The sequence below is a fragment of the Amblyomma americanum genome, chromosome 1 (genome assembly GCF_052857255.1).
Source record: "Amblyomma americanum isolate KBUSLIRL-KWMA chromosome 1, ASM5285725v1, whole genome shotgun sequence".
NCBI classification, from domain to species: domain Eukaryota; kingdom Metazoa; phylum Arthropoda; class Arachnida; order Ixodida; family Ixodidae; genus Amblyomma; species Amblyomma americanum.
In genome coordinates, this window is record NC_135497.1 from 398,202,927 (window position 1) to 398,226,269 (window position 23,343).

At 46.4% G+C, this 23,343-nt stretch overlaps 1 protein-coding gene across 1 annotated transcript in view; it reads right to left on the reverse strand.

Moving 5' to 3' along the window:
- Window positions 1-23,343, reverse strand: part of LOC144102137 (anaphase-promoting complex subunit 10-like) — a 66,680-nt gene that overhangs the window by 42,476 nt on the left and 861 nt on the right. The window lies entirely within an intron of this gene.

Here is a 23,343-nt window from a genome sequence, read left to right on the forward strand (position 1 = left end):
TCATGGTAAGCTTGCACCACCTAGTTTATTTGATCACGAAGAAAGTGAATATTGCACAAGCTACAAGATGAAATGCTCACACAGGCTACGTCAAACGCCTCCTCGACAAGGTTGTGGCCATGGCTGAGAGCATGCAGCCTCAGGAGAGGAAAACTGCTCCAAAATCTCTTCCACCACTCAGCAGCAGTTTTCCAAAGGCCCCAAAAGAGAACCTGGTCGAGAAAAGAAAGTCAAGGTTCAACAGACAATGATCAGTTTCTTACCATCTGCAGAGAAAATACTCGTTAGTATGGGGTTTACCGCATGTCCCAAATTTGAATGTGGCTTGATAGCCATTGTGACAGGTAAAAATGTACAGCAAAGGATGTGATGACATGCACCGTATACTTTAATTAGGAAAAACTAGTTACCAAAATGTTTGGTTCGTCAAAAAAAAAAAGAAAAACAGATATTACTAAACAGAAGAAGGCAGAGTAGGAAAAATCATGCAGCCACTAGAAAGTATGTAGACCACTGTGCACTATATGCTGGGGATTGCGTAGATTATAAAGGAAAAGAATGCAAACTTGATAACCACTTTAACGCCTCTATCCTTTCCTTTATAGCATTTTTTCCTTTAGTTTTTTTTACCATTTGCTGTTTTATTGCCATTGTTCATTTTCATTCTGTTGCATATTTTTTGAAAGGGGGGGGGTCTGTTTTTGCATTCTTTTCATGTCAGTATGGCTATTAACCTGCTTCTCTCCTACCTGTAAGTGATAGCCTCCATGGCCAGACAAGAGCTGTTTGAAGACCAAGTGCGCCATCTTCCCACTCTCCTCACTCCACTCCCCACCATAACCCCAGTCCATCCTCCTTAGAGTGAAGGGCCTATATAACCCCCGCCAATGATGACCGCACTTGACCTGACAAAGACAAGTCCTCTTGTTGGAACGTTGGTCGCTGGACTGAGGCTCTCCCTTCATTTTATTTTTTTTTAAGATTGAAATCTCCCATACTTCTTATCTGCCATTACGAAAGAAGAACCAATGCACTACTACCACATATTTAGCAACCATTGCTGTCTTCTAGAAATTATTACTAGCGACAGACTGTGGTGAACACACCATACGGTATACGACAGTATCTGCATGATCTTAAAAGCGCTATGCTTCTGCATTTCTCGACAATTTGCAGGCTAGCACGAAAGAAGACTTAATCATTTTGCTTAGTGTGCTTCATTGAATAGCCATTTGGTAAGCATAAAAAAAACTTTTTTTCTTGCCACCTTCCTGCTCTGCATTTTTGCGGTAAGCATGTTGCAATTTTTGGGGCCTTATTGATTGGAAGGGCAATGATGGTGAAGAATTGGACACAAGGCACATTTATAGCTAGGAGTTCAGTGTGTTGGCCCTCGACTATGACACTTTCCACCAGACTGTAGACGTAGCTCAATCTTTCACAAAATTTAGTTGAACGATATTGTATCCAGTGTTGGATGTCTATGTCCAACCATTTAACCATGCACGAACTGCAAACAGACCAACTACCTCAATCCAAAGCCATACTAGGGAGACAGCTAGATGCCAGGGCAGTCTACAAAGGAAAGTTTCACCCCAATTACAGATCTTCAGAGGTGATTTTTCGTCCTTGACACAAGTAGGTTTTGCATTGCCAACAAGCTTCCAACATGGTTTTTATTTTTTCTGTGACAGTGTTTATTTTATTATTCGCAGTAGCAATTCTGACATGATTAGAGTTTTATTGCTTTAGCTTGCCCTTCTAAGCGTTCGATAAGCCAAACTGACCTTCTCTCTTATTTCAGTTCCCTGAACAAGTGTCTACTGTGCATGCATCCATATGCTGCTAGCGTATAATTACTGCATGAAGCCCTCATATTTGCATTGATGCCCAAGATTTAAAAAAATAATTTAGCTGACGTAAAATCTTATTTGAAGTGGATTTGCGAACTCACTCAGCTGTAGAAGCTACGATTTGTTTAATACCTGCAGCTGCATCTTTCAAGTTGGTGTTAGTTCAGCCTAACTGCGCTTCACCGGGCCAGTCGCTCTACCAGCCGAGCTAACCGGGACAGCTAGCCTATGAAAGGCAAAAGCGATCTAATCGGATTGGGAACGATGTGTATTCAGTTTCAGGGAGAACCCCCAAGCCGCAGTATACTTGGACAAAAAGATTAAGTACTCATGAGCATCCACCCAAGCGTGGTCGCACGGGTATAGAGGAAAACCATACAACTTCTACAGAGGCATGATATATAAGAGAAAATTGTCCTTGTCCAGGGTTCAAGACCGGGATCACCGCCTCACCGGGACAGGCGCTCTAGCAACTCAGCTAGCTATGACGGCTGATATATGGTAGGGCATGGAACCCTCATATTTGCATTGATGCCCAAGATTTAAAAAATTAATTTAGCTGACGTAAAATCTTATTTGAAGTGGACTTGCGAACTCAATCAGCTGTAGAAGCTACGATTTGTTTAATCCCTGCAGCTGCATCTTTCAAGTTTGTGTTAGTTCAGCCTAACTGCTTTATTTTTTCTGTCATACTGAAGAGCCTCAAGTGATCCAGAATTTTAGGGCAGCGTCATCAACTCCCCATAAAGGAATGAAGTTTTGCTAACTCAGACATACTTGTTCGGCACCGGCGGCAATAAATGCCACAATACAGCTATTCAGTGTAGTAAAATGCAACTTGATATTGGTTCAACATGTGCCTAACTGTTTTGTTCCTGCTGGCGTAGTGGATCATCACAAGCAGTCACTGAAATGCTGGATGCCAGGAGGCTGTCGCCTACTACCTATAGCAGAACAACGCTCGGCCAGCTTGTACATGACTGCTCAATGGCAATGGTCACTGACTGAAGTTACAACTTGTGTAATCCCTGCTGTCTTATCTTGCAGGTTGGTATTGGGACACAATTATCTTGTGTGACCTCGCTGAAGGGTAAGAGATGTTCTGCCAATCTTCACAAATTAATGCACCTTATTAACATTTTTAGAGGACCACAAATACTTTTTCCTGGCTTCAAAGCGGAATAAAATTCTGGTTTTTTGCCATGTGGTTTCTTCATGTCAATAACATTAGTGCCAGGTTCCTGCACAGTAATTGCAAGAAAACCTGCCAAAACTCTTCAGACCCAGCTAATTTAAATTAGTCCTCACTCCAAACAGCCCTTTTTCTTGCTCTCACTTTGCAAAAACCTCAAGCAGTAAAAAAAAACACACACCTCTGTAGAAACCTCTCTCTGCAGGAACACAGAAAAAAGGTGGTTTTGTCAGACTTTATCCAGGAGACAACCTGGTAGAAAGCGTCGACTGTTTCTCATTTGTTTTCAGATGAGCCAAACAGCAAGTACACTGCATTTCGGTATAGCCTGTGAATGAAAAGTGCTAAAATTTCCCCCAGGGTTGATACAAATTTCTCACTCATTAGTGGAGCATTTGCTGTTTATTTTTTTTTTTCAAGAATTGTTGTGTTAAACCACAGGCTATCATAAATTTCGCAGTAGCCGCACAGAGCAGGTCTCTGCTAGCGATTTCTGGCACTTGGTAATAAATTCAGCAGATGTACTCATCTTCCATTCTGTGCATGCATACAAACACCTGCTATGAACGAGCAATAATGCAGCCACAACGAAAATACGGTTATGCACAACTGGGTGCCACCCTACATGCGAAAAAATCGCGTACTGGCATCAGACACGTACCGGAAATTTTTTCGCGAATGGTGCCGGCCGGCGCATGCACAACTAACTACGAGAGCACTGTGGACGGCTCCTTTCGAAAGGGAGGCCCCTATCGACGGCAGCAAGTCTAGGCGCAGTACATGTGAGCTAGCGAACTCGCCTTTCCGTGGCATCAAGCTTCGGGTATAACTGCCGCTCTCGGGCGTAACCAAATCAATATTGCGAATCACATCGCAGCAGGCGAACGCACTCAGATCACGCACAATCAATTAATTGTGCAGCAACATAATTTCTACTCCATGCAACGCTTTGTACGTTGTGTTATTGCCAGGCAAGCAAAATGTGGTCGCGGGTCTTTTCACACACCATGCCACGGCACGATCAAGAACACATCGTAGGGCAAGCGAAAGCAAACACATTCCGGTCTTGTCGTTTCTGTGGGCTACAGGCGCACTGTCACGACCTTCCGATTCTTCCTCAAAGTCCGAAAGGCATTGTGCGAAGTGGTTTATCGCGAGAAAGTTATCGGACAGTCGTCAAGCTTCTGCCAATAACGACATGCAACTTCGAAAAATGACGTACTACGTACCAGAGCAAGTTTCCAACGCCGGTAGACGTTCCCGGCTGCTCTTTGCTCCCCGCCACGGAGATGCTGCGTTGTTTGTGTGCGCAACTGGTACGAACACATACAGTGAAGCACCGATGTTCACGTGAGTGTCAAAAGTGTCCTATAATCGCTTTTACAACACCGCGAAGAGCTGCAATCAGCACGCTACGCAGCCTACGCAGCACTGGAGCCATATCGGCAGCTTCGCCGGTCCTCGAAATGTCACGTCTTCGTGGCCAATCAGAGGCGGCGGCGCGACCCGCGATGTGCCCCGAGGCGCCGGCTGCGTATTTCTGCTAAAAACGACAATTAGTGCTTGTTTTTACCCAATTTTAGTTCGATATTCGAGTTTGCAGCATCAAAAACTCTAAGGGGCCGTCGCAAGCACAATTCTTGCAAAAAGTGCTTCAGTCTCCCTTTAAGGGTAACGGAGTGGGTTCCAAGAGAAAGTAAGCGTGGCAGGGGGCGGCAGAAGGTTAGGTGGGCGGATGAGATTAAGAAGTTTGCAGTCAAAGGGTGGATGCAGCTGGCAAAGGATAGGGTTAATTGGAGAGACATGGGAGATGCCTTTGCCCTGCAGTGGGTGTAGTCAGGCTGATGATGATAGATAGATAGATATGTTTATTTGAGTGTGCCTCAACAGCCAAGTGGCCTAAACGAGCGCACACTAGGTCAGATACATCAAAAACACAACTTCAAAAGATTTAAAAGCAGGCACGAAAACAACAATTAGGCAAATATGTCCATGTCATTAAACGTTTTGTTATATAAGATTTGTAAACGAGTCATTGGACAGATGGCGTGCAAATCGGGATAAAATGTGTCGAAACATTTTGCAGCTTTTGCATGCGGCACACGAAAATTCAGCGACATCAGTAAGGTCCCACAGTTAATGTAACCGCGCACGACGTTTTGCAGAAACTGCATGTCACGTATGCGTCGCCTGTCGCCAAGGGTAGACATATTGAGGTCTGCCAAGAGAGAATCATAGTCGTAGAAACGACGGCGACCAATATATCTATCATAATAGATGCGTATCAACTTACGCTGGACATTTTCAATTTTCGTGCAATAGGCGACAGATACGCTATTCCAGGCTACTGACGCGAACTCAAGACGCGGTCTCACAAGGGCACAGTATAGAGTGCGTAGACATTCGTGCCGTCGAAATTTTTTTGTTAATCTAGAGATAAGACCAATATGCCGCAATGCGCGTAACACAATTGAATATACATGCAGTCTAAAATCAAGCTTTGAATCAACAACAACACCAAGGTCTCGTACATGAGCCACGCGTGAAATCTCACCCGCCAAAAGTGTGTAATCAAACGTAACTGTGTCGCGTTTCCTAGTTAGAGACAGAACGGAAGTCTTCTTAATATTCAGTTTTAAGCGATTCATCAAACACCAATTCTCAACGTTGTTAATGTCAGCTTGCAATTGGCGGCAGTCCTCAATATCTCCAATATTACGGAATAATTTGAAATCATCTGCGAAGAGCAAAATTCTCGAGTTCTTCACATGTAACGGCAAATCATTAATAAACACTAAAAACAACAGCGGTCCTAAGTTGGAGCCCTGAGGCACTCCCGAAGATGACAGAAATTCGTTGGACACACAGCCGGAAAATCGCACCATGTTACGGCGGCTGCCAAGGTAGCTTTTGAGCCACCTGCAGTATATGGGGCAAAGTCCGTATCTTTCCATCTTCATCAGAAGTACCTCATGGGAAACCATATCGAAAGCTTTAGTCATGTCAAAGTAGACTGCATCTTCCTGACCACGATTAAATACATGTGGCCCAGTATAATCAAGAAAGCTGCATAAATTCGTTTCCACAGAGCGACCTTTCAAAAAACCGTGCTGCAGAATCGAGATCTTCTGTTTGAAGTATGAGCCCATGCGTTCGCACATAATCATTTCAAAAACTTTCGCAAAAGAACAAATTAGTTACACAGGACGAAAGTAGTTTACATCACAAGCATCGCCAGACTTGAATACAGGAACAACTACTGACAACTTCCAATGACGAGGGAAAACACCAGTTCGCAACGATAAGTTGAACAAATGCGCCAAAACAGGGCCGAAAATGTCAGCGCATCCTTTGATTATGAAGCTGGGAATTTCATCAATTCCTGTTGAAAGTTTTGGCTTAAGTTTCTGAATTGCCGAAAGAACCTCATGCTCGGTGACAATATCATAAGCTAAACAGTCAGCGCTGTCTTCAAGAGTGATAACAGCAGTTGTGTTATCATGACGCACAAAACAAGAGTTGAAGTGATCAGCAAAAGCTTGGCACACATCTTGATGTTTAAAACAGATGCCATCGCGCGTCTTTATCACAGCAGCACTAACCTTATCATTTCTTTGCTTGCGCACAAAATCCCCAAAACTGCTTGGTTCCTTTTTAAAGTTCTGTTCGAGAAGTCTGTGGTAGTCGGCTTCATCACGTGCATCAGTTTTTTCACAATTTTTCTGCACAATGAATATCTTTGGTACCAATATTCACTTTCTGATTTCACGTAGAGTTTGTGATACTTCTGTTTTTTCTTCAAGTAATGTCTCAAATCGTGCGAAAACCAGCATGGAAATCTACACTTCTTCTATTTACGGTGAGGTATACATTTTTTCATTATACCTTGTACAGTTGATGTAAGTAGCTCAACGCCTGTGTTTACATCCTCAGTCTCAAGCAGTTCTGACCAGTCGTAGGCCAGAAGATAATTGTACAGCCTAAGGTAATTGCCATACGCGTATCTAAATTTTTCTGGCACCATCTCACGCACTGCACGAAACGACAAGAAGAACGACAAGGTAAACGGGCAATGATATTTGTCTACTAGAACAAGAGGATCGCGCACCGCTTGCACGCCAAAAAGAGGCACATTTGATAAAATTAGGTCTAAAATGTTTCCAGCACAGTTCTTCATTGTATTAAATTGATATAAACCATGAAAATTACTAAAATCAATTAAACATTCGGCTTTTTCTCGAGTTGCTGTGCAGTCACTAGTGACCAAACCAGTGGACCAATCGACCTTAGGAAGATTAAAGTCCCCGTAGATGTGAACCTTGTACTTCAAAAAATCAATTTTTTCCCTAATATCCAAAAAATAATCGGTAAAAACGTTAGGAGCAGAATTTGGTGGAAAGTAGTAACAGCCGACTAGATATTGCGATTTGTCACACGTTGGAATTTCTAACCACACACATTCTTCGTATGTCTCTAGGTCTGGTCTCCTAAATGCATTTAGCACAGAACGGCAGGCTATCAGAACTCCGCCCCCGTATTTAATCTTGTCAGAGAACACCCTATCGGCCCTGAAAACAGTATTCATCTGAGAAATAACACACACTTGGACATGATGAGTTTAGCCACGTTTCCGTCAGGCACATAATGTCGTACTCACATTCGTATGCATTCGCGAAGAGAGCTTCCCTTTTAGTTCGCAGCCCTCTCGTGTTTTGGTAATACAGCTTAATTTCCTGAGCCATTTTCGGATGTAGTTAGAGCACCATTAGTGTCATCAAAGCGCCGTGAAGACCTCAGCTTTCCATAAAAAGGGCGAAATACGCAACCATCAGGCCACACTTCCGGTTTGCTCACAAGTTCAAATAAATGCTCATCCATAGAAACGTGAAAGGAGCAATATATATCGTACTTAGTTTTCAGTTTTGTGCAAGTAACAACCTTGTCACCTACTGTGTCCGCCAAAAGTTCCTGTATGTCCGACGCCGTTGTTGTCGGGTCCAGACGAGAAACAAATAAGCTTTTCTTCGCCGGTAGTCTGGGCGCTACTTTAAGCATGGACTGCTTAGCTGTGCCAAACGTTGCTCGAGGCCGAGGTGGTTGGCTCACCGCTTTCGACGGGCGTTGCAGATGAGTACTCTGGTCCTGAGCAGGATGCTTCGATGGAGGGGCCGACATTCCAGCAGGCGGATTTGCCGCCACGGCTGAAGCGTAGCTGGGAGATTCCGAGCAGTCAAAATGCGAGCACTCACTCTGGCTGACGGTACGAACAGACGCACTCAGGCCATTCAAAGCCTCACGCAGGAGCGCGTTTTCCGCACGGAGCTGTCGCACCTCATCAGTTAACGCATCCATTCGACTAGCCATTTCTTGTAGCATTAAAACAACACTCGGGGAAGCACTGATGGAATCTGAGTCTTGAAAATCCAGGGAAGAGCGCTGCACTTCGGGGGGCGTTTCTTTGTCGCCGGCTCCGCCGATAAGCTCTGCCGCCGAAGGATCACGCCGCTTCACGCAATGAACACATTTGTACTTGCTGGCACCGGATTCCATGAGGAGGTTGTATTCCTCGACCTGTATGTTGATGCATTTGCAGTGAAAACGCTGACTGCAAGACGCGCACGGCAAAAACTGCTGCCTACCACGAATGGGCTGGGAGCAGCGCGCACATGCGTCCGCATCGGGCGCCATGGAGGAACTCTACTAGGATGATGATGACTAGCCGGAATCATTTTACTTCGGCACAGTAGTGAGGGGAAGTTCTGGCGTTGCTTCGTCGGAGCAGACGTGCGCTCATCGGCATACGTGTCGCGCTGTGCGAAAAGTGGGGACAGCGTCGTGTCCCCGATCTCCTCTGTCTCGCTTAAGCGCTGTTTTTAGCCGCATGATTACGCACCAGCAGGGCCGACTTGTCCGCTTGTGAAACTGGTCGATTTGCTGAATTTATTTTTTCTTTCTGGAATTATTTTCTTTCCTAGCCCTGGAGTCTTGTTTCGCGTGACGAAAAATTATAGCAAAATATTCAGTACAAATTTCTAAATCACGCTTTTTAGATGTGTGGTCGTCGAAAATTTTGAGGTAATTTCATTGATTTTAGTGCCGTATTTCTTTGACCAAAACAAAAGCGAAGAGGCCATAAACGAGGGAATAAACTTAAAGGTTAGTTTTCTGTCCTCTCGCATTTTCTTTGACTGGCATAACTTACACCTTCGTAATTCCGTAACGCATGAAAATAAAATGATTCTATTTGTCTAAAACTATTCATGAGACGTTGAGGAGCGTAATAAATCTCTCGATTTTTTTCCTACACGTGCAGTACCATGTTAGTTATTTTTGTAAGAAACGTTTTCATGCAACTATGCATGCATAAGTACTGATCGTCAAAAAAAAGTTATCGCGTCATCACTCATCATACAGAATTGGGCTTTGTGCACATGCTGGCATAACAAAATTTGCGCACTTTCTATTCAATTATCTAAGACCTTGGCGTGACTTGACGAGGGCGTAAATTAAAAATTACCCAGAACTGCACCAGGTATAGCTAAAAATAAAAGGCATTACTGAAACTAGCGTAGCAATTTCATATTTGCACCAAGTTTAGTTAGTTCCGCCGCCGCGGTGGCTGAGTGGTTACGGCGCTCGGCTGGTGGCCCGAAATACGCGTGTTCAATCCCGGCCGCGGCGGTTGAATTTCGATGGAGGCGAAATTCTAGATACCCGTGTACTGTGCAATGTCAGTGCACGTGAAAGAACAACAGGTGGTCGAAATTTCCGGAGCCCGTCACTACGCCGTCCCTCATAGCGTGAGTCGCTTTGAACGTTAAACCCCGATAAACCATAAACTAAGTTTCGTTACATATGACATGACGTTTAGCACACTTAAGGTACACTATTCTAAGCACGCCAACGCGACCGCGCAAAGTTGGCACGACTTACCTGACTTCTTTCAACTCGAATCAAATAATTCCGTTGGTCATATCAAGAAACAGTTGCAAGTAAATATCAAATGCCACAAAATGCCCCATTAAAATATGCTGTGCTATTAACAAAAGAACGCATTCCTTGGGGCTGAGTGAACCTGCCGGCACCCCGTGCAGACCGGCTCAAGTTGGTAAATGTGTGCAGCTACGTATGTGCTTTTTTTCCTTGCGCAATTATCAGCCTACTATCCTGATGTTCAGGTGAATGAACGCAGTAACCTACATGCTATTAAGTGCATTGAGTGGCAGTGCTGATCGACTCCCAGACTTCACGTTTTACTACCGTGGCCCATTGCCTGTTAGCCAGTTTCCTAATGCGGTATTTATGTGCGAGAAACCTATCGAGGCTAATTTCAATTTCTTTTTATGCTACTACGCGGACCCAGCAGTGACGCAGCTGGTCAATACATGCTGCTTCTGCAGTGCACAGGCATAGTGTAGCTCAGAAGCGTGGATTGTTGGGCGAGTTGGTACATGTTGGCGTGAAGAAAACCAGCGAGAAAAGACGCAAGACCCGAGGAAGACGCACACAGACTGTCACCGGACTTTCAACTGAATTTATTAAGGTTCCATCACATATTTATAGCCGCTACTTGTGCAGGCGCACATACATGCCACATTCAACAAAGTCCGGACGTCATTACTAGCCAGATAAAAAATTCCATTCTTTGTCAGTGAGAATGACAGATGGGTCGCTGATACAAACACGCTCGTTCTTTTTTATTAAAAACGCTCCTAACAGCTCGCGCTCGTGCCTGGACTTCCCGTGGCCGATAATGGTAGCATTGTTCAGCAAAGCTGAGCAATTTTGGCACTCCTTGACATGTATGGCCAGGTTGCTCCCTGTACCTAAGCGCAGCGTTCTGCCATGTTCCCTGAGTCGCTCTTTCAAACATTAGCCCGTCTGCCCAATGTAAATTTTCCCACAAGAAGTAGGGATAGAATATACTACCCCCAAAGCACACTTCGTGAACTTTGTTTGGTGCTTAGTTTTGCAGGCAGGTTCTCGCTTGGAGCCGTAGATACGGACGCAAAGGCTGGAAAGCTTTCAGGGGGGCCGAAAATACCAAATTCACTCCAAATTTTTGGGAAACCTTTTTCAATCCATGCGAAATTCCATGATAGTAGGGAATCACCTCAAAGTTCTTTGTCCTCTCTGTTGGGTGCTCGGTATTGGCAGCAGGCTTCTTCATTTTCTTGCCCAAGGTTTCAGCGACCGTCAACAGCAAAGAGGATGAAACCCAGAGGCCTCTAGTCGAACCACCTGCTAGGCAAGACTCTGCTGCATTGCATGCGGGCAACTTTTTCTCAGTGCATGTGAGAAACACAGGTTGGCAATGCCACGTTTTACCAGCTTCGAGTGAGCGGAAGCATAAGGCAAAAGCGCCTTTTAGACCGAGGGGCATACTTCCAGCAAACGTGTTCGTCAGCTAAAAATTTGAGTTCTAAATCTAGAAACCTAATGATGTTGTCAGGGGGTAAATCTTTGGTGAAGACCATGTTCTTTGAACAGGCACTAAAAACATTTAAAATCTGGTCCGCCACAGAGGTTAGCTGGTCAGTTGATGATAAGTTTAAAATGATTAAGAAGTCATCCACATATCGAAAAATTTTTACAACACGCTTGTCTTGAAGTGCTTTCTGCAGCGACGAATCGAACTTGGCCAAAAAAAACGTTGCACAGTAAAGGCGCTACACTCGATCCTATGCAGATGCCTTGCCTCTGTATATTTTTTTTATTTTTTTTATTTTTTTATTGATATTTTTTATCTGGCTAGTAATGACGTCCGGATTTTGTTGAATGTGGCATGTATGTGCGCCTGCGCAAGTAGTGGCTACAAATATGTGGTGGAACCTTAATAAATTCAGTTGAAAGTCCGTCGACAGTCTGTGTGCGTCTTCCTCTGGTCTTGCGTCTTTTCTCGCTGGTTTTTTTTCACGTTAGCATGGTGTAGCCGCCGGTAGCTGCGGTTAGCACAGGCAGGCGGAACCTGTTTTGCCTTCCATGCGAAACTCGCTGCTGACATCAGCGCCACCGCATCTTCGTGACGTCGCGGGGTGAAGGTCTATAAGTAAGCATGATGCAAGCAGTCCTACCATCCGGGTAGCGCCACACTACGGCAACTAAGTGAACTGAAGCGTACCGATGGCTTCCATTGCGAAGCCGGCGTTGCGGCTGGCATTGTACAAATTGAGGATGCGCTGGTTTCGCTAGTGTTCCTGTATATGCTCCTGCGGGAGCATATACAGGAACTCTAGGTTTCGCCGGCGCGCCACGCCTTTGGCGGCAGCAGCTGCTCCGCACCACGCGGCTGGTCACGTTACCAACCACGTGGCGGTTGCGGCGCCGCCACCGTCACGTGCCACCGCCACGATGAAGGCTCGAAGTGCTATCGTAATGTGGCTATCGCTGCAAAATCCTAAGTTACGAAGCCCGTACGTTGTTTGGGCATAGCCCGGTCACACATTTATGATAGGCATTGATGTTAAGAGTAAAACATGTTATGTTGCCTGCATATACTTCTCCAATGAGCTGATGTAGGTTTAAAGCAGAAGTACAGCGGTTCAAATGGCGTGCATAGACACAAATGAAGCACTTCGCAACCACGAATCGACATTTCTCTTTCGTTATTAATGCGAAAGCATTGCATGGCTCAGTTGTGCCCGCAAAACTTGTCCGCAAACTGTTGTTACGTTTTGCCTACGACGCGCGGTATAGCCGGCGCGGATGCAACGGACGCCGGGGCTTCGTTCAAAGTGGCGGTCATTTTGGCCCGTTCAGCGCTGCCGCAACGCCTCCCGCCAAGCGCGTCCAGGCAGGTTTCAATGCCACGTGTCTTCGTGTGTGCGTGTGTGTGTGTGTGTGCATGTTGGTGCCCACGCTTGTCAAAGCGCGGCAGCCAGGGAGAGGAGCTCCCCAACTGGGAGGCGAGGAGGTCTGACCGGCGCCGGCCCGGCGGACGCGTCACGTCACGTCTCAACGTGTCCGTGCGTCGCCGTCTCGTGCGCCTCATCCCGAGCCGTTCCTTCTTGCCCTCGACTCCGAGGGTATAAAGGCAGCTGCCCCGGACGCCAAGAGAGAGGCTTCGATTTCTTCCGTCGAGTAACGTGGTCGCCCTGACCGGCTGCTCTTTTGCGATGCTAGAATAAACAAGTTGTTCTGTTGGCAGTCGACTCATCCTTTGCCAGGACCTTCGGATGTTTCCAGCTGCGCCCCAGGCCGCCAGGACAACGCTACCCTTGGGGCTTGCGACCCATTTGCAACACTGTGTACACATGACGACTTCACTCCAGATGATTGAGTATGTAAAAGTTTATTGGTAATTGGAATAAATTTATTGTGTTATATATCATGATGAAGATTGATGTCGTCATACTGATAATTAGTAAAGCATTTAAAAAATTATTCAGTGGGATTTAAAAAACAACTTAATCTGTAAAGGTGAAAATAACGAAATAAAAATTGATGACGTCATTAATAATTAACTTGCCAAATTAAGCGAAGCAATTATTGCGTCACGTGACAACACACTTAAAAAGGTTACGTGTCAAGGTAACGACGTCACACCAAAGTCACGTGCGTGACATGTTTACTTAATGACGTCACGCACGAGCTGAGTCACAATCGCTCTACCAGATATGCCAGGAAGATGTGATTTCCTTCTAATGCTTAATGTTTTATGTTCTGCTTTGTTTTAGGCATTTTGCAAGGTAGTTGATTAATTTCTCTTCATTGGTGAATCTTGTTTCCATCTGAACTCTGACATTAGTGTTTATTTTGTTTTGGTTGAAAAGTGCGCATAATTATGCGAGTGTTGCGTCAAACGGAGACCTAGAGGTGATGGGGCTATCACTTATAGTTGAGCGTGTCTATGCCTTTTAATGCGGTAGCATTAGGCTCGCCACGAAGGCGAAAACTGTCAGACGTCGGTGGCGGTGTCTGTGTGAATAAGCCTCCACCTACCAACAGTGGCGGGTGGTGTTTAGGTTGATTTCTCTCTTTCCACCTGTCGCCCTCCAGCCGTCCCCCTCTCCACTTGTAGGACAGAGGAAGGAGACGCCAGACTAAGAGTGACTCAGCAAAAATGAAAATGACTCTGACAGCAGCACGCCTTACGTGCAAAATAGGCAGCCTCCGGAAGAGCTATCTGTGAAAAAATGAGTCTTGCATGAGCTGTTTCTTGTCCAAACTGCTCGTAATGTGCAACCTGGGTCTAACAAGCCCCGCGGGTGGCTGTGTTTGAAACAGCCACCTGCCAGGGCAGTGGCGCATCTCTTGACCGCTGCGCCGGTACGGGTATGAGAGCTCGCCGCGATCGTCATTGTGAAACGCTTTGCGTAATTACGACAGCTGGAGTTTACAACTATAAATGATAAAAGGGGGGTAGTAAACAGGAACCTCTTCCAGAAAAAGACCAATTTCTCGGACAGCAGTATACGTTTGCGTGTACAATCAAGAGCCTTCCGAAGAACTATATGTACACAAATGAGGCTTGCGGGGGCTAATGAGGAATAAGAATGGAAGTAATCTGGCGAGTTAAAGAAGAATGCTATCGTATTTCCTCGGCGCCAATCCAATTCATTGCTCCTAATTTTTTTTTACTTCGTGAAAGGGCTTAGTGACCAAGATGTCACTTATATTCACAGAATAAAATCCGTAAGGACAGCAAAAAAATCTCAACAGATCATCTAGTCCCTACCTTAAACTGTAGCACACTTACAGACTCAATTGAATTTCGATACCTGAATATAAATGTCGACCCATACATTTCAAGCGTCGCTGTTTCAAGTGTCAGAGATTTTGTCATGATCGAAAAGTTGTCGCGGCCACAAAACAAGCGCGAAATGCGCTTCATGGCAGCCAAAGCTATACAAGATTTCACTGTTTTTGGCGTCACGGGCCGCAGAACTGCTGAAATATTGCACTTCATCAAGCTGGCAAGTTGTTATAGCTGTTTTCGGTGAGGCACTGGCTTCTACCACAGCCGGTAGGCAGTTTTCTGTATGTAAAGCATAGGCCGGGAATGATGGAATGATTCAGAGTTATACCCCTGTCACACGGGCATTTCAAAGGCCCTCGAACCGATAGTCTATCGACTCAAAGGTGATCGAGCGCTGATACGCGGGCAGTTTCAATGGCCATCGAGTCAATAGGAGTCAACGGAGCAGCGCGGAACTCCATCAAGATTTCGAGGGCCTTCGAGCGCTGCCGAAGGTTTCTAGCATTGACTCGAGCGGTGCCAAGCGCACTTTCGTAGACGACACATTCGGGGTACAAAAGCATGAACAAACATTATTCGCCTAAACTTTAATGCAAGCAGTCTGTACACTATTTTAAATTTGTATCAGACTGGTTTTAAGCGCGTGAAGCGCCTTAATTTTGCGTTGCGGTCTTTGCGTTGCTTGCCTACTTAGCGTTGACAACATGGCGGCGGCCTGCCCACCCGCTTCACAGCGATAACAGCTTCGTCGCTAATCCCTCAAAGCAATATCGTGTTCTAAGCTGCTGTATTCGCCTTCGATTTGCCCCTTCTTACCCTCGCATAGAGTTTCAAGGGACAAATAGCTCTTGTCTTTCAGATATTAAGGCAATTTTCGAGGTGTTAAGGCTGACGAAGCAGCGCTATGACGCAGGTGGACTGGTTTGCTTTTAGCTCGTCTTGTATTAGAGTACTCGGCTACAGCAGTCTCTGCATCTGTCCGTCGCGTACGTGCAATTAAAAGGGTTTTAAGCGACATGCGCGTATGCGTGTATTTCAGCATTTAGTATACATTTATCAAATATTTTTGTTATTTCTGCAAAATCCAAAGTAGCGATTGTGGCGCCACACAAGCTTGGCGTAAGACACGAGAACCATTTCAATGGCCATTGGGATTTGCCGTGTAGCAGCGACACAACTCCTTCGAGTTCGATGGCGATTCAGAATTTCGAAGACCCTCGACTCGATGGCCATTGAAAATCGCTGTGTGACAGGCGTATTAGTGTCAGAGCTTTGAATACAAGCGGCATTGGCGAAAATAACACGGCGCAGTCGGAAAAAACAACAGAACCGTGTCAGAAATATGACAAAATATATTTTGTAGTGTTGGGGCAACGACAATTTTTCTGTTGTTTTGTAACTATTTGTCTGTAGGGACTACATAAAATTGGGCAGTCACTACAAGTTTTTGGTCAGAAGCGTTGCAAAAAATCTTAATAATAATAATTGGTTTTTGGGGAAAGGAAATGGCGCAGTATCTGTCTCATATATCGTTGGACACCTGAACCGCGCCGTATGAGAAGGAATAAAGGAGGGAGTGAAAGAAGAAAGGAAGAAGAGGTGCCGTAGTGGAGGGATCCGGAATAATTTCGACCACCTGGGGATCTTTCCGTTGTGTTTTCCGGCTGCGGATGCCCAGAATCTAAACAAGAAGCACCGGAAACGGCTCAAAGTCGTGTCACCCTGTGGTAAGACACCACTGAGGTGGTTTTTACACACTAGTCATCGGCCCGGGCCACGCAAAGGGCATTGTCGTAATTTTCATTTTCCCACGCTGCACTTTGTTCTAAACAATAGAATCACTGAGCATTAGTACCTAGAGGATAACGTTCTGAACGCGCACGCTAAACACTCGACAAATACACGCGCTGTTGTCAACCCCGAACCACGTGCATATATGTGCCGCTTCATAAAACGCCAACTACATTTGTATTTCACTTTTTAAAAACCTGCTCTTCCGTCGGAGCACGCACGCAAGCACACAGGAAAGACGCATAAATGGCTCCCTGGGTCAGTAGACACTTCAACGCCGCTTTGAAGTACGTGGCGGTGGTGTCCGTCGGCTGAACACCGTGCTTTCGCGCAATATTCCGTGTCGAGCAATGCAAAGCCGGCAGCCATTATTTTTTAGAACGTCTGGCTGCTGCCGCGAGAGTGCAAGCGTTTAAAGAGAAGCTGTCGTTGCCCACTCCATTTCTTTTTTTCGCGCAGGTGTGCGTGTTGAAGCACCGCACCAGCAACCGGTACTAAAGGTCGACAGCAAGTCGCCGGCAGCGCATGCGTCTGCACGCTGCGGCCTGCTGGCTATGCACTTGTTTCAAAGACCTGGAATCATGAGCCGCGCAACCAGCGCTTAAGCGTGATCAAGTATAGCGAACCGAAACGCAAGTTTGGTCGCGTGACGTCAGCGGGGCTGTTATCCTCTGGACATGTCAACCGGGACATGTCGGGGCGCCACCGGAGCAGCCGCTCGGCTAGGGTCGTGTGCGAAGGGAGATTGCGCGACGCGGTATTTTCACGATGACAGAAGTGGTTCTGGCGGAACAAGGCTTAGGTACGGAGTGTCGTGTGCTGCCACAACACTGCACCGAACACTGAAGAATGAGATGCACTGGTGCAACTGCACCGATTCCCGGCCAAGAGCTGCCAAAAAGAACGGCGAAAAGCGTGGGTTACTGCAATAACAATCAAGCATTTGCCGGTGGTTTTATCTCGCTTTCTGCTCTGGCGGTTGCAGTTGTTTGCTTTCTTTCCTCTCTACCAACTCAACTACTGCCGGAGGGCATGCACGCGACAACGGCGCTAAAATTATTGCTCGCATTCGCTGCCTTCTACCAGCAGGATGTATCGTAAAGGTCGAGTTTCGATTGCGTGGAGAGAACAGCATCGCGTGTTGGTACCCTACATTTTCTCAGACGAAGCCGTCGCTACAACAGCTCTGCCTCATTTCCCAGTAAACAAGTGCCAATGCGGTTTAATAAGTAGGGTGGCAAGATAGTCTACTAGGGGGGCGTTCGTTTTGAAAGGATAACACAGCGCGAGTTGGGACAGTGCACGGGGGACAGCGTTTGCATACTTCGTCCATCTTCGACTGACCCCGCAGGCGCTGTGTTGTCCCTTCAAAATGAGGTTCAATAAGTGATGCACTGTTTTTATTATGTTGTTAAGTGCTCGGCTCCATGCGGTTTACGTGTCGACAATACTGCATGTTTAATTGCATCGAGAGAGAGTGGCTTGTAATGTCAACGGATTGCACCTTTTTGTTTAGCTGCTTTGTCTTTCCACTTTGTCATTTCAGTATAACCTGTAAATCATGCTGCAAATTTCACGGTTCTCTGACAGTTGCTATCTTCGGATGTCTCATTCGCGATGCAACACGGCGCTTATAAACCAGCTGGTTCGGCGCCCCTCACACGGAACGCCACATTCGTGCCACAAGTGTTATAAGTGCGAAGTTAATATTCTCACAGAAATTAAGCGCAGGCATAACATAAGAAGCGACATAAATGAGTCGAGTAGTACGCTTTGTGTTGCAAGCCTAGAACATTCATCTGCCTTGCGACCCAGGGAGTGGGTAATGTCCTGCAGTGCACGGAGCACGCATGCCCCGCACTTTACCAAGCTTTTCAGTCGACTAGCATGCGTTACCAAGCGGAAACTTGTTTTTTCTTATCAGCTCCGTGTACTTCACCGAATGTACATAATTCTCTTTATTAAGGTCGCAATATAAAAAAGAATAGCATATACAGGGCGTCCCAGCTACCTGTAGCCAGAGTTTATAATTATGTCGAGGCGCCCTAAAAAGACGAGAACCCATGGATCTGGTTGGGTAATGTATGGAGCAAGTCGCAGTGTTTTTCTATTCTGCTTAATTGCAAATTAGTCAAGATTAATTTACCAACTTCACAAGCGAAGAAGTTGGCTAAAAAATTCCAATGGGAAAGTTGTAGAACGCTCCTCAATACGTCATATTGAGCACTTTGTAACTTTCTTTCCGCCGCTGTGGCTGAGTGGTTACGGCGCTCGGCTGCCGGCCCGAAAGGCGCGGGTTCGATCCCGGCCGCGGCGGTCGAATTTCGATGGAGGCGAAATTCTAGAGGCCCGAGTACTGTGCGCTGTCAGTGCACGTTAAAGAACCCCAGGTGGTCGAAATTTCCGGAGCCCTTCACTACTGCGTCTCTCATAGCCTGAGTCACTTTGGGACGTTAAACCCCCATAAACCAAATAAACGAAACTTTGTAACTTTCTATTCATTGCGTTTTTTTTTTTGCCTATTGCAGATTCTGGCCAAATACAAAAAATACCACATGACATGTCCGCTGGCACGCCGCAGTGGCAATGCTGCCAAACGGTTCGCTTACAAACGGACAAACAAATATCCGGGTAAGCTCCTGCTTGAAAGGGCAGCGACGCAGGCGTTGGCTCTTCAATTTACGCCAGCGACATTCTTCCCTCACAGGGGTTCATGATAACGATAAGCAGACGCTTATCGCTTGGGCTGGAGTAAATCACACAGCCAGCGCCTGCGTCCCTGCCCTGTCATCTTTTAAGCGGCAGCACACCCAGCTGAACGATCGGATCGCTTGTACGCGGAACGTTAGAGAGCCCTGCAATTGCGACGTGGAAGCAGGCATGTTACGTGGCATTTATTTTTTGTATTTCGCGGGGATCTGTTCAATCGGACGTTTTGTGGACCGTTCTTAGACCTTCTAAATAAAATTTTTGCCAAACTTGGTTTCATGCGAAGCTGGTTAATTGATCTCGATTAATTATGGCTTTACGAATACAAAAATAGTGTGACTTGCTCCATACAATAGCCAGCAACATGCATTTGGTCGCGACGTCTTGGGTGCCTCGGCATATTTAAAAACCATGCCTAAAATTAGCTTGGACACACTATACAGCCACCAGCGTACACTTGCCACCACTTGCCCGTTCAACGCTGACACTTATCACTGTGTGCTGATGACATTCAGCACTAATGACCAGCTTTGGACCAGGGTGTCAGCAGTCTTGTAGTCAACGAGAAGCCGGGAAGGGGGGGGGGTGGACTTTCTGTGAGATCACATGATGCGTATTTGCCGTTGCAGAAGATGACGACGACGACGTTTTGCAAGAATTTAAATGCAGCTGGTCAGAGCCTCCTCCTGGACCTTTTACAAAAATTCTGCACATTGTTTTCTGAATACAGGAGAACGTCAGACAACGCACTGCGATAGAGGGCAGTGCAGAGAGCATCTCACTAGAGTTACTGCATAGGCTTTTCCAGTTTCGCGTTTGCTTTCTATCGCCGCAGCGTAATCATGTGACTGCCAAGAAACCGCCTAGCACCGTGTAGCCAACCCTACAGGGCACGCCGGCCCCATTGCGACAACTCTCGTGGCGGCAGCGTGCCGCGCTGAGAGTAACTCGCTCACATTTCTGTTTTGATACGCTGTGTCCGTCTGCTGCAGTGAGTTTTCATGCATGTCTTGCTTCTCGCTGATATCATCGCAGCCAATATGACAGGGTGTTCTGCTCCGAACTGCGGCAACCGCTCGCAGATTTGCAAACCGTTTCATTCAATCCCATGCGGAAGATCCGTGGTTCGCCGCCGTCTTAAATGGTTTCAGCGCATGAGTCGCGAAAAGCCAATTTCAAAAGGCGCAAGGATATGGGAGGTAACTTAGTTGCTTAGATAAGGCATGCGCCAGTTTTATGTGCATGAAAGTATATCGTTGAAAGTTTCAACAAGACAACCGAAGCGAGAACAACAACAAAAAAAATGACACGGGTTGCTTGAGACTACTTTTGATTCTCAGTGCTTAGGCGCAAACCTATAATATGTGTAACTATAATATAATCTTCTAAATGCACGCGAACGACCGCACGCGCTGAATTCCTAGCGGCGTGGAATGCACAAGCCACAGCGTACATATCTTTCTTCCATCATGGCGATAACTTATTTTCTCGCATGCGTTACAACGATCGGCAAGCAAATTAACGTTTCTGGTGTAAGTGTAAGCGAGGTATTGCGCGATTTAAATGCGCAGCACTGCTGTGTATATTTTCGCTGTATTAGGGAAAATTACCGGATTGCATGAGGGCATTGACTTCTCGAGTCTTTCAGTAGGTGCAGTTGTATGCACACTTCAGGTGCAGCAGCTGTAAATTATTTTGATTGCAGCCCGTAATAGCTTCACGACTCTCCTGCTACTCTCGCTGCTTGACTCCTGCAGAAATGGCGCACGGCTTGACTGCCCAACTTGGTTGCCTATGGCGACACCTTCGCGCAACTCTGGCAAAGCCTACATAGTCACTCTACACCCCACTATACCGGCAGGCCACGCCTCTGATACTGAAGTAGGGTTGCTGCAACCTTGGACCTCCTGTGATGTCTGCCCTGGCACAGCCTTGAAGAAAACATACCCAAGCAGCGCCAGGTTTGGATGCGGCCATTATTTGCCATGCCTTGAAGAGACATCCGCTGGACCACATCGGCGGCCACTTACCCATCCGCCCCAGGTTGCGGGCAGTCTCTGAACTGTTCAGCATGGTTCATCGAATACGGATGAGTCGAGCAGCCGAGAGCATTTTCCTTGGAGGCAAATAAAGTGCCGAGTGCTTCCGTACCCGACAACGCGCTGGAGCCAGGCATCATATTTCTTGTTACGCGATAGCATAGGGGCCTCGTTGGAGCGAAAACCCGGCGGCCGCCGTCGTCACACATGCCAACTTTCCTCCTCTCACCTCCACGCTCTCCCTTTGCATTTTTGTACGAGAGGAGAGAGACGCTGGAGTAAGAATAACTCAGCTCGTATGAAAATGGCTAAGGCGCAAGAAGCAAAAATGAATAAATGAAGAGATCAGTATCAGAAGAGTATCAATATTACAATGGAAGCAGAAATTGGCATAAAATGAGGAGTGGGATAGGAGATTGCATTGCTATCGCATTTTGTCCGCATCGCTACATTTGACCGCCCCTGAATTTTTCTGCCACTGGAATGCATTGATTCCCCAGAAGCCAAAACCTGGCGCTGCTCTACCTTACAGCTAAGCTTATGCAGGTTAAGCATCGCTCTGCAAACTCCTATAACTCGCGTTGGCCAACGTATATTACAGACTCTAGCGCCCATTTCTCCTTCAGTGATGTTCATAGCAGATGATGGACGTAATAACGGCGTATTAATCTCCATGACAACAGACGCCCGAAACTTGCGGGCGTGAGGGGTGTTCGCATGGCATCTGCTTCATGCCAGGACTGGCCTGAAATCTGGCCCCTCTATAGGGAGGTGGGCGAGTGTATCGTTGTTGGACTACTCGGCGCGCGCCGCGCTTTTCTTGCATGAGCTTTCGTACACCCTTTCCTTACTGTTGTAGCATTTTAAAATTGGCCGTGCTGCCGGTCAGCAACGACAACCGCACCGCTAAACCAATGTAGCGAGAGCAGAGAACGCATTTTGTATGTTTTTATTGACGCATCCTTCCCGCAACTGTCAGTCGAAAAGATGTATTGCTTCTTGAAACATGCTACATGTCTACGTTGGAGCATTCGGTGCAGTACAGATATAAACGTGTGTGGACGCAGCAGGGGTGTGATGTAATTCTGAAATGGTGCAGCTGACATTTTCAGAATGTCCTTTCGTTCACACTGAGTTCCAGCAAATAGATGAATGATCATACCGCGCATGCCGAGTGTAATGTAAGCAATTGAATGCATACACGATGTTGTTTGCAATCGTAGGTAATTGTAGAAATTGTTTAGTATTTATGCAAACACACGAAAACAAACCAATATCACGCAAGGCGATCACTGTCCATGCTACCAAAACGCAGTTCTATAATCGATTTGCGAATTGTGGCGCCTCTTTTTTTCAGGCCAAAAACGATGATTGTTTCATCAACAGCAGTGACTAAATGACGTTTAATAATCGCTGAATCTAGCGGAGGCGTCTGAGAAAGCGTGCTCTGGTAGCAGTGCTCGCTGCATCCCTGATGGTCTTGCTGCACTCGTCGCCATTTAGAAGGTCACGAGCACAAAACCAAACACCACCGTAGCTCTCTGTCGCTACACCGACCTCACGAACACACGAAGGAACACAGCGCCAAAATGACCGGCATCGCAAATAAGGTGACAGCACCCGAGATAACAAACGGTCACGCAAGTCGAAAATTAAAAAGGGATAGATTGAGAGCCAGCCCTTCCCTCCTTTAAGAACCCTCTCGTTCTGTATCCATCCGCCTAATGTGAGGAGTTTCTTTGAACTAGCCGGAACGGAAGGGGCTCGCGCTTTCCTCCCATTGGGCTGCGTGCGCATATTTTTATCGTAACCGCAGAACAGACGGATTCGCTGTGTTGTGTAAAGTAAAAACTTTGAAAATTAGAACCGCAGGGAAATCTGGGGCTTAGCCAACTCGTTAGAGATATTTGCTGCAGCGGAGACGCGATGGCTGGAAGTGCAACAGACAACGACTGGTGGCTATAGCGCATACACGCGAAGCTTGCGACGACTTACATACAGAGCACCCAACTTGCACAAACATGCATTCCACGATTTTTCTTGATCAACGGCTAGATGGTG